The 10,816-nt window shown below is 40.8% G+C and overlaps 1 non-coding gene across 1 annotated transcript; it reads left to right on the top strand.

The window, feature by feature from the left end:
• The first annotated feature begins 9,951 nt into the window (after window positions 1-9,951).
• trnal-uag (transfer RNA leucine (anticodon UAG)) lies at window positions 9,952-10,033 on the top strand. The gene has a single exon. It is a non-coding gene; the product is annotated as a tRNA-Leu (tRNA).
• Window positions 10,034-10,816: the final 783 nt, after the last annotated feature.

Below are 10,816 nucleotides of genomic sequence, written 5' to 3'. Positions count from 1 at the left end.
AAATCCAGAGGATGACAAAGTTTGATAACAAAATTGGCCCACGAAGGACCGCCGTGCCACAAGGTGAATCCAAAAATGGTATGCTGCTGCATAAATAAGGTAATATGCCAGGGAGATATGTATACTGTAGCTAATAATAATAATAATTAATACTAAGTGTATGTTGTGTAGTAAGCTGTTAGTAGCCCATGTGCCTCACCCTATTAATTTGGTCCCTTTTCGCTTCATAATTTAGCCTACTGTTCTGACTTGGTGGTGCACATGTAGCCTATAGCCTGTTTTAGAGAAATGTCATCGTCGAATATTGTAAGGAGTTATTAAATAACAACAAATGAAACATACTCCAAACACTAAATGTAACAATAAACAAAGTGGGTACGAGGACCCGTCGCGCACCAATACAAAAACAACACAACACTGAATAACGAACCATCTCTGACAAAGACATGAGGGAAAACAGAGGGTTAAATACACAACAGGTAATGAATGGGATTGAAACCAGGTGTGTAGGAAGACAAGACAAAACCAATGGAAAATGAAAAATGGATCAATGATGGCTAGAAGACCGGTGACGTCGACCGCCAAACACCGCCCGAACAAGGAGAGGCTTCGACTTCGGGAGAAGTTGTGACATTTCATTGTCTGCTTATATGCCCCCTTTATTAATTTATCCTACGGTTCTGACTTGGTGTACAGGGAGAATACTGTAAGAACAGTCCATGTTCTGAATTCTGTCGCTGTACATTTCAAAAGTGCTGAACAAATAGTTATATTGACTACGTCCATCCGAGCTCGCTCATTGTCTTAATCGAAATTACGGATGGCCTCTTATCCGTTCGTCGTCCCCTATGCCATAGTTTGTACATCTCAATTGTCAGTAGAAACCAAAGCATTTTTAAGCAAGTCAGCCATGTCAGCTATGTTTTTTTTAAAGGCAGTAAATGAGGCTGAGTTAACTGTTCTGCTGCCAGACAAGGCTCCGCTGACAGCCATGTGTAGTGGTTGTAAAGGTGTTGGGACTGCTGTTGGGACAGCTTTATGTAGGCCATCACAGTTTGTGAGCACTGTTTGTCACCGTTATAGTCCAATTTATGGATTGTTTTGTGTTGTGTAATGGCTTTGCTGGCATGCATATAAAAAAAAAGACCTACCACTGACCAAATGTCTCTTTGTTTTCCAGTCTAACAGGAGTGCATCCTTCAGACTGTCCAGTGCATGGACTTCTTAGGCCAGTGTGAGCTTGCCCCACCAAGATTTACATCCTAAAATCACCACTGCATACACGTTTTGCTCAAAGTAGCCAACTAAAGTAATGTAGTTAACTTTATCATGGGCACAGTGGGAATTTAAATCTGTGAGGTTCAAATTATATCTTACCCCTGTGTCTTACTTGCTGAAGGCCCCAGTCATCCCTGCCTGTACATGAAATTGTTGAAAAACAAGTGAACAAGGAATAAAGATCATACAAACAATAGGCTCCTAGAATAGGTTATATTACATTCAAGTTTTGCTCAAAGCAGCCAACTAAAGTAATTTAGTTCATGTAGATTCAATCACAAAGGCTGCTCTGAATTCACATTGTATTTTTTCATGGGTACAGTGGGAATTTATATCTGGGATGTTTGAATTATGTCTTATCACCAGAGTGAGAGAGTACAGTACATCACCGCCAGCAGATCTCCCTGCTGAGGGTGTCGTCTCGTGGGGTGAGCCCGATGTTCCGTATGTCACGCCTCATGTCTAAAACATGGGGAAAAGGGAACATAAAGTCAACATTTTGATGCATCTACAAATTCAATGTTTTACACAATATTGTATCATATTTGATGAGTTACTGACCTGTCCGTACACAGGCTCGATGTGCTGTAGTCTCCAAATCAAATCAAAAATCGAATCAAATTATGTTTGTCACATACGCCGGGTGGCCATTTGATGAATTGTTCAGCAGTATTATGGCTTGGGGGTAAGAGCCTTTTGGACCTCGACTTGGCACTCTGGTACCGCTTGCCGTGCATTAGCAAAGGGAACAGTCTATGACTTGGGTGACTGGAGTCTTTGACAATTTTTGGGCCTTCCTCCGACACTGCCTGGTATAACTGGATGCTCAATTCACACTGGCCTAAGATGTCCATGTACCGGATGGTCTGAAGGATGCACTCCTGTTAGACTGGAAAACAAAGAGACATTTGGTCAGTGGTAGATCTTTTTCAATGCTGTATCACCATCTTTATCTTGACAGAAAACGCATTGTTTATCATAACACAAACACAGCTTGGACAATGTGACAAGTGGTCCCTCAACACCCAATCTTAAATCATTGGAACCATACACAAACATACTCTGCAGATAAATATATACATGAATTGTTGTATCACATTTGATGAGTTACTGACCTGTCTGTCCACAGGCTTGATCTGCTGTAGTCTCTACAACTGGACGCTTGCGCTCAGATCATACTGGTACAGGATGTCATCACACTGGCACAGGATATCAACAGACTTGACTATAGTCATTTTAAAATAGACTGGGCTTTGGTCTATCTGCAGATCTAAAATACTACTATGTGGATGGGACATTTCTGCTGGGATGGAGGAATTATCTGGAATGCTCAACTAGACAATCAGGACAGTCTAGGGTACCTTTTGCCGGAAGAGGTAAAGTATTGCAATGAGCTATATGGCTGTACTTATGATTCTAATTCTCAAGAGGAAAGTTAAACCCTCAGCCGTGAGGTCACTGAGGAGGACCAACAGTGGTAGGGGGATATTCTGAAAGGGACTGTCATGCAGAGATGGAACATAAGGATTTTGGGCAATGCCCAGCAGACCACAATTTGTATTAGCCCAGGTAACATTCTGGTCCTACATCTGTGGAATATGATGTTTGTAAAGGCAAAATTTCCCTGATGTGTCAGGCCATTTTTGGCACATTTTCTACTAGCCCAGTCTGAAAAGTATTAGCCTCGGGCTAGCTTCATTTCCATTGCTGCTGACATTTATAACTGACTTCACAGGTCATTTGATTAGTCATGTACAAGAGATGCACTCGTGGAACAAAACTGTTTCTGTGTTTTGTATGGGGAAAACATTGAGCCCACAAATCCTTTGTGAGCTAGCTAGCCAACTTTAGCTAATGTAGCTAACTAGCCAATCAAAGTGCCTTACTAGCCATCCCACCAGGTGATATCTAGCTAGCTAGCTAGTTAACATTAGCTCACTGTTCGTGTAGTTAGATTTTGTGGTGGAGACATGCTAGCTAACCAACTATCCTTGCCATTGGGCCGGTGTTGTGCCGAAAAGCTCCCACCTGCCAGAATTCTCCCCCTGCCCCCTTCACGTGAATGCGCACGCACTCAATTATTCATTGCTGCAACTTGCTTGCTAGTAGAGATTTCTGACCGCGTTAGCCTGCGTATCATTTTATTTTTTATGACGGTTTGATCGCGGGGAGTTTACAATCTAACCAGGTATTTGTAGTTGTCCACATATGCTAAGTCAGAACTGTCCAGAGTAGTGATGCTGGACGGGCGGGCAGGTGCGAGCAGCGATCGCTTGAAGAGCATGCATTTAGTTTTACTTGCATTTAAGAGCATTGAAGCTTGTCTGGAGGTGAGTTAACACAATGTCCAAAGAAGGGCTAGAAGTATACAGAAAGGTGTCGTCTGCGTAGAGGTGGATCAGAGAATCACCAGCAGCAAGAGCGACATCATTGATGTATACAGAGAAAAGAGTCGACCCAAGAATTGAACCCTGTGGCACCCCCATAGAGACTGCCAGAGGTCCGGACAACAGGCCCTCCGATTTGACACACTGAACTCTGTCTGAGAAGTAGTTGGTGAACCAGGTGAGGCAGTCATTTGAGAAACCAAGGCTGATGACTCTGCCGATAAGAATGTGGTGATTGACATAGTCGAAAGTCTTGGCCAGGTCGCCCTCTGACGACTGTGACCACGCTTTCCGATGTGAGTAAGACCTTTAACATACACACGGCCAGTCTATCAAATAATTGGCATACACATTACTCTTACAGAATATCAACTTGGGCAAGGATTTTGGACATTTTATCAAAGTCTCCTGGATGACAAATTGTTTTTAACGAAGACAGAAGTACACTATACAGTGCATTATTCTGAAAGTCTGAAAGTATTCAGATCCCTTCCCTTTTTCCACATTTTGTTCAGCCTTACAGCCTTACTCTAAAAATTGATTAAATTAAAAAATATCTAATTAATCTACACACAATACCTCATATTGACAAAGCAAAAACAGAAATACCTTATTTGCACAAGTATTCAGATCCTTTGTTATGAGACTGAACTTTGGGCTCGGGTGCATCCTGTTTCCATTGATCATCCTTTAGATGTTTCTACAACTTGATTGGAGTCCACCTGTGGCCAATTCAGTTGATTGGACATGATTTGGAAAGGCACACACCCGTCGATATAAGGTCCCACAGTTGACAGTGCATGTCAGAGCAAAAACCAAGCCATGAGGTCAAAGGAATTGTCTGTAGAGCTCCGTGACAAGATTGTGTCGAGACACAGATCTGGGGAAGGGTACCAAAATATTTCTGCATCATTGTTGGTCCCCAAGAACACAGTGGCCTCCATCATTCTTAAATGGAAGAAGTTTGGAACCACCAAGACTCTTCCTAGAGCTGGCCTCCCGACCAAACTGAGCAATCGAGGGATAAGGACCTTGGTCAGGGAAGTGACCAAGAACCCAATAGTCACTCTGACAGAGTTAATCTCTGCAGCAGTACACCAATCAAACCTTTATGGTAGAGTGGCCAGACGGAAGCTACTTCTCAGTAAAAGGCACATGACAGGCCACTTGGAGTTTGCCAAAAGGCACCTGAAGACTCTCAGACCATGAGAAAAAAGATTATCTGGTCTGATGAAACCAAGGTTGAACTCTGTGGCCTGAATGCCAAGCGTCACATCTGGAGGAAACCTGGCACCATCCCTACTGTGAAGAATGGTGGTGGCAGCATCATGCTGTGGGGATGTGTTTCGGCGGCAGGGACTGGAAGACTAGTCAGGATAGAAGGAAAAGGTTCGCCTTCCAACAGGACAATGACCCTAAGCACACAGCCAAGACAATACAGGAGTGGCTTTGGGACAAATCTCTGAATGTCCTTGAGTGGCCAAGCCAGAGCCCGGACATGAAACCGATTGAACATCTTTGTAGAGACCTGAAAATAGCTGTGCAGCGACACTCCCCATCCAACCTGACTGAGCTTGAGAGGACCTGCAGAGAAGAATGGGATAAACTCCCCAAATACAGGTTTGCCAAGCTTGTAGTGTCATACCCATGAAGACTCAAGGCTGTAATCGCTGCCAAAGGTGCTTCAACAAAGTACTGAGTAAAGGTTCTGAATACTTATGTAAATGTGATATTTCAGTTTGAAATGTTTTTTCTTTGTCATTATGGGGTATTGTGTGTAGATCGATAAGAAATAAAAACATATTTAATCCATTTTAGAATAAGGCTGCAACGTAACAAAATGTGGAAAAATTCAAGGGGTCTGAATACTTGTCTTGTCCGTTTATTCTGTTTATTGTGGCAGCACTATTTTACTGAGTCAAATGTCTTTTCATGCATATGTATTTTGTGAATAAAGGTGATTCTGATTTAACTGCCGAAAATTATTTTATCAAAGTAATTTCCTTAATATGTGAAATTTCACAAATGTTTTAAAACTTTGTGTCCTGCTAAACACGCCTGTGGTCCACCCGTCCACCATGGCAACATGCACTCCCTGCACGTATTACTTTGTCATTGACAACCACAAAGTATTTCTGGCCAATAGTCACATCAAATAGAATTTGGCCCCACCCCTTCTTGTGCAGCTGGCAGCGAGCCAGTAGAAACCGTAAGTACTGTACACAATACACAAGTATATTTATCACCACGGTATTGGAGTATCGGGTCTCGGACCAACAGCCCCCGAGACAGTTTCTACAAGGCGATCAGACATCAGACTGTTGAACACCTAACCCTAGCTGTCTATCAGCTCAGACCTGCACCTTAGAGACTATTTGCACGGACTCTCCACACATTCATCTCTCTTACACACACACACACACACGCACACGCACAGGCACACGCACACACACACACACACACACACACACACACACACACACACACACACACACACACACACACACACACACACACACACACACACACACACACACACACACACACACACACACACACACACACACATGCACGCTTACATAATCACACAATTGACACTGCTGTTCTATTTATATACTCATTCAACTGCACGAGGGTCATTCCATGAAGAGTGCCTTTTGCCCCTTTGATATTTGAAGTAGAAATTGCCTACCAATATTGACTTTAAAGCCTCTTTTATGAAACGAAGTGTCCTTTAATATAGAACACATGGAGAATTAAATATATATTATACTTGCTAAAGTGCCAAGATTCAGCATTTTGACATCCCTCAATGTACCCTCTGTGACTTCTAGGAAGATTTTAACTCACTTAATCCCAACATTTGTCCAAGTTTTCACCAGAATTGTAAAGCAATACTTCTTACAAAAACAAGTAGTGATGAAGTCAATCTCTCGTCTACTTTGAGCCATGAGAGATTTACATGCATATTATTAATGTTTAGCGCTCAGTGTACATTTAAGGGCTAGCCGTGCTGACCTGTTCTGAGCCAATTGCAATTTTCCTAAACCCTCTTTGTAGCACCTGACCGCATGACTGAACAGTAGTCCAGGTGCAACAAAACTAGGGCCTGTAGGACCTTCCTTGTTGATAGTGCTGTTAAGAAGGCAGAGCTGCGCTTTATTATGGACAGATTTCTCCCCATCTTTGTTACTGTTGCATCAACATGTTTTGACCATGACAGTTTTACAATCCAGAGTTACTCCAAGCAATTTAGTCACCGCAACTTGCTCAATTTCCACATCATTCATTTCAAGATTTAGTTGAGGTTTAGGGTTAAGTGAATGATTAGTCCCAAATACAATGCTTTTAGTTTTTGAAATATTTATGACTAACTTATTTCTTGCCACCCATTCTGAAACTAACTGTTGCTCTTTAAGTGTTGCAGTAATTTAACTCGCTGTAGTAGCTGATCTGTAATGTGTTGAGTCATCCGCATAGTCTATCGGCAAATAGCCCACCCATTTTTACCTACCTCATCCCCATACTGTTTTTATTTATTTAATTTTCTGCTCTTTTGCACACCAATATCTCTACCTGTACATGCCCATCTGATCATTTATCACTCCAGTGCTAATCTGCAAAATTGTAATTATTCGCCTACCTCCTCATGCCTTTTGCACACAATGTATATAGACTCTCCTTTTTTCTACTGTATTATTGACTTGTTAATCGTTTACTCCATGTGTAACTCTGTGTTGTCTGTTCACACTGCTATGCTTTATCTTGGCCAGGTCGCAGTTGCAAATGAGAACTTGTTCTCAACTAGCCTACCTGGTTAAATAAAGGTGAAATAAAAAAATTAATTTAAAAAAACTGTACATAGACACACTGGCTTTACTGAAAGCCAGTGGCATGCCATTAATTAGTAAAGACTGAATAAAGTAAGGGGTCTAGACAGCTGCCCTGATTCTATCTGGATTATGTTGGAGATGCACCCTCTGTGTTCTGTTAGAGAGGTAACTCTTTATCCACAATATAGCAGTGTGTAAAGCCACAACACATACGTTTTTCCAGCAGTAGACTATGATCAATAATGTCAAAAGCTACACTGAAGTCTAACAAAACAGCTCCCACAATCTTTTTATCATAAATTTCTCTCAGCCAATCATCAGTCATTTGGGTAAGTGCCGTGCATGTTTAATGTCCATTCCTATAAGAGTGCTGAAAGTCTGATGTCAATTTGTTTACTGAAAATAGCATTGGATCTGGTCACACACATTTTTTTTCAAAAGTTTACTAAGTTGGTAACAGGCTGATTAGTTGGCTATTTGAGCCAGTAAAGGGGGCTTTACCATTCTTGAGTAGGGGAATTACTTTTTCTTCCCTCCAGGCCTGAGGTCACACACTTTCTTGTCGGCTTAGATTGAAGATATGGCAAATAGGAGTGGCAATATTGTCCACTATTATCCTCAGTATTTTTCCATCCAAGTTGCCAGACCCAGGTGTCTTGTCATTGTTGGTAGACAACAGCTAACGTGAATAATTTGTTCACATCAATAATTTGTTCACCTCTTCCACACACACTTTTCGGAATCCAAAATTACAATGCTTGTCTTTCATAATTTGGTCAGTTACACTTTTACATTTTTTATTTAACTTTTATTTAACTAGGCATGTCTTGGATGGGTAATGTCAGCATTTGTTGCTGGCATGTCATGCCTAAGTTTGCTAATTTTGCCAATGAAAAAATCATTAGTTGTCAATATCAGTTGGTTTTGTGATGAATAAGCCATCTGATTCAATGAATGATGGAGCTGAGTTTGCCTTTTTGCCCAAAATTTTATTTAAGGTACTCCAAAGCTTTTTACTATCATTTTTTATATCAGGTCAGCTGGTTCTACTCTATTTGGCCATTTTCTGGTGTTTTGTGGAGGGAAACTGAGCGGGTCAAGCATAACAAGTCGACCATCTTATCCATAGACAGGCTAGAAATGATATAACATGTATTTATTTTTTTGTGAAGCATGCATTCAATTGCACCTCCCTGTTGCACATAACAAGCTTCCATTCCCACGTCACCAGCGGATTCATGGCTGATTTAAGATGTAATCGTCAACCCTGTTACGTTCAACCCTGTGACTTTATTTGGCACATAACAGGCACGTACAATAGTCTTTTTTAAATTTGATTTAATCTCTTGAGACGGGTAAACATGTTTTTTATGAAGTGGAACGTGCTCTTTTTGACAGAATGTTAAAATTAGGCGAAATCAAGCGTTTTTTGGGACCAAGTTACACTTTTAAAAAGGCACCCATCTCTTACACACAAGGTCACCCACACACACACACACAGATTATTGCTATTTCAAATCAAATCAAAATGTATTTGTCACGTGTGCTGAATACAACAGGTGTAGTAGACCTACAACAGTGAAATGCTTACTTACAAGCCCCTAACCAATAATGCAAAAAAGGTATTAGGTAAACAATTTGCACATATATATATATATATATATATATATATATATATATATATATATATATATATATATATATATATATATATATATATATATATATATGCCATCATCCTGTAAATGTCTTTATTAGTACATCTATACATGCACAATTCATATTGTATCTTATAGTGTAGTCTAGTTTTTTGCTTGGTGTTCATTGTGTACATACTGTATGTGGTTTGTGTAAATTCTGCATATATCCTGTCTCTATATTCTGTTTATTGTGTGCATGTTCTTTTTCATTGTGGCAGCACCATTTCACAGTCAAATGTCTTTACATGCACATGTATCTGGCGAATAAAGGTGATTCTGATTTAACTTCCATAAATTCTGTTATCCAGGTAAATTACCACCTTCCATCTTGGTTATGAACGCAGCATTAGTGAGCCACGTGGTGAAAGTCAAAATTAAAAACAACTGTTAGTGTTAAAAGTGGATCTCAAGTAAGTAGCCACAAATGAAAGGGGTTGTTATCGCAATATTTACCTGAAAGTTCTCTTCTCTAAGGTTATCTACATTTCAAAAGACTGCAATGCATGATTCTGCAGCTAAACTTTCTAGCCCAAATCTAACTACAGTAGTTAGCCCCATGAAAGGGTCGGTCCCTGGCGGGCAACAAGTTAGTAATCTTCCAGCGAAGTAAACCTACCACCACTGGTATTATGGACGTCTTCGTCTGTTGTGTTGATAAGGTAAGGTCAAAACTAAAATATTATTGCTTCTGGAACCCCCTATGAAATATTGTATATATTCAAATCGGTTTCTGTACGCTGAAAGTCTTCGGAAGGTAGCGTGGCCGAGTGGTCTAAGGCGCTGGATTTAGGCTCCAGTCATTTCGATGGCGTGGGTTCGAATCCCACCGCTGCCAAATCTTTTTGATTAAACGTCTTAATTATCTCTACACCACACAGAACAATGTATTAGGAGTAGGGCTGTCAAACAATATACAAAAAAATAAGAGTTCGTTTCAGGATTTGCTGTGATTAATCACAATTCATTTTCTCAAATTGAACTGTAAATTAAGATTTATTTATACAAAAAGCATTACAAGAATATTGTAAGTCTAAATTGATAAAGCACACACATCCAAATATTAACTTCTTTTGACATCGCATTGTTGTTTTCATCGCTTATGTATTTTGGACACTTTCAGTGTATTTTGAACGCTTTCAGACAATACGATTAAAACAAATGAGTGCACTAAAATTGACTTACAGCTCAGTGTTCAACACCATAGTTTCCTCAAAGCTCATCACTAAGCTAAGGACCCGGGGACTAAACACTGCAACTGAATCCTGGACTTCCTGATGGGGCGCCCCAGGGTGGTAAGGGTAGGCAATAACCCATATGCCACGCTAATCCTCAACACTGTGGCCCCTCAGGGGTGTGTACTTAGTACCCTCCTGTACTCCCTGTTCACCAACGACTGCATGGCCGAACACGACTCCAACATTATCATTAAGTTTCCTGACGACACAACAGTGGTAGTCCTGATCACTGACAACGACGAGACAGCCTATAGGGAGGAGGTCAGAGACCAGGCAGTGTGGTGACAGGAAAACAACCTTTCCCTCAATGTGAGCAAGACAAAGGAGCTGATCGTGGACTATATGAAAAGGAGGGCCGAACAGACCCCATTACCATTGACGGG

Source organism: Oncorhynchus keta, chromosome 24, assembly GCF_023373465.1.
Source record: "Oncorhynchus keta strain PuntledgeMale-10-30-2019 chromosome 24, Oket_V2, whole genome shotgun sequence".
In the NCBI taxonomy this organism is placed as follows: Eukaryota; Metazoa; Chordata; class Actinopteri; order Salmoniformes; family Salmonidae; genus Oncorhynchus; species Oncorhynchus keta.
This window is presented reverse-complemented; position numbering and strand designations above follow the sequence as displayed.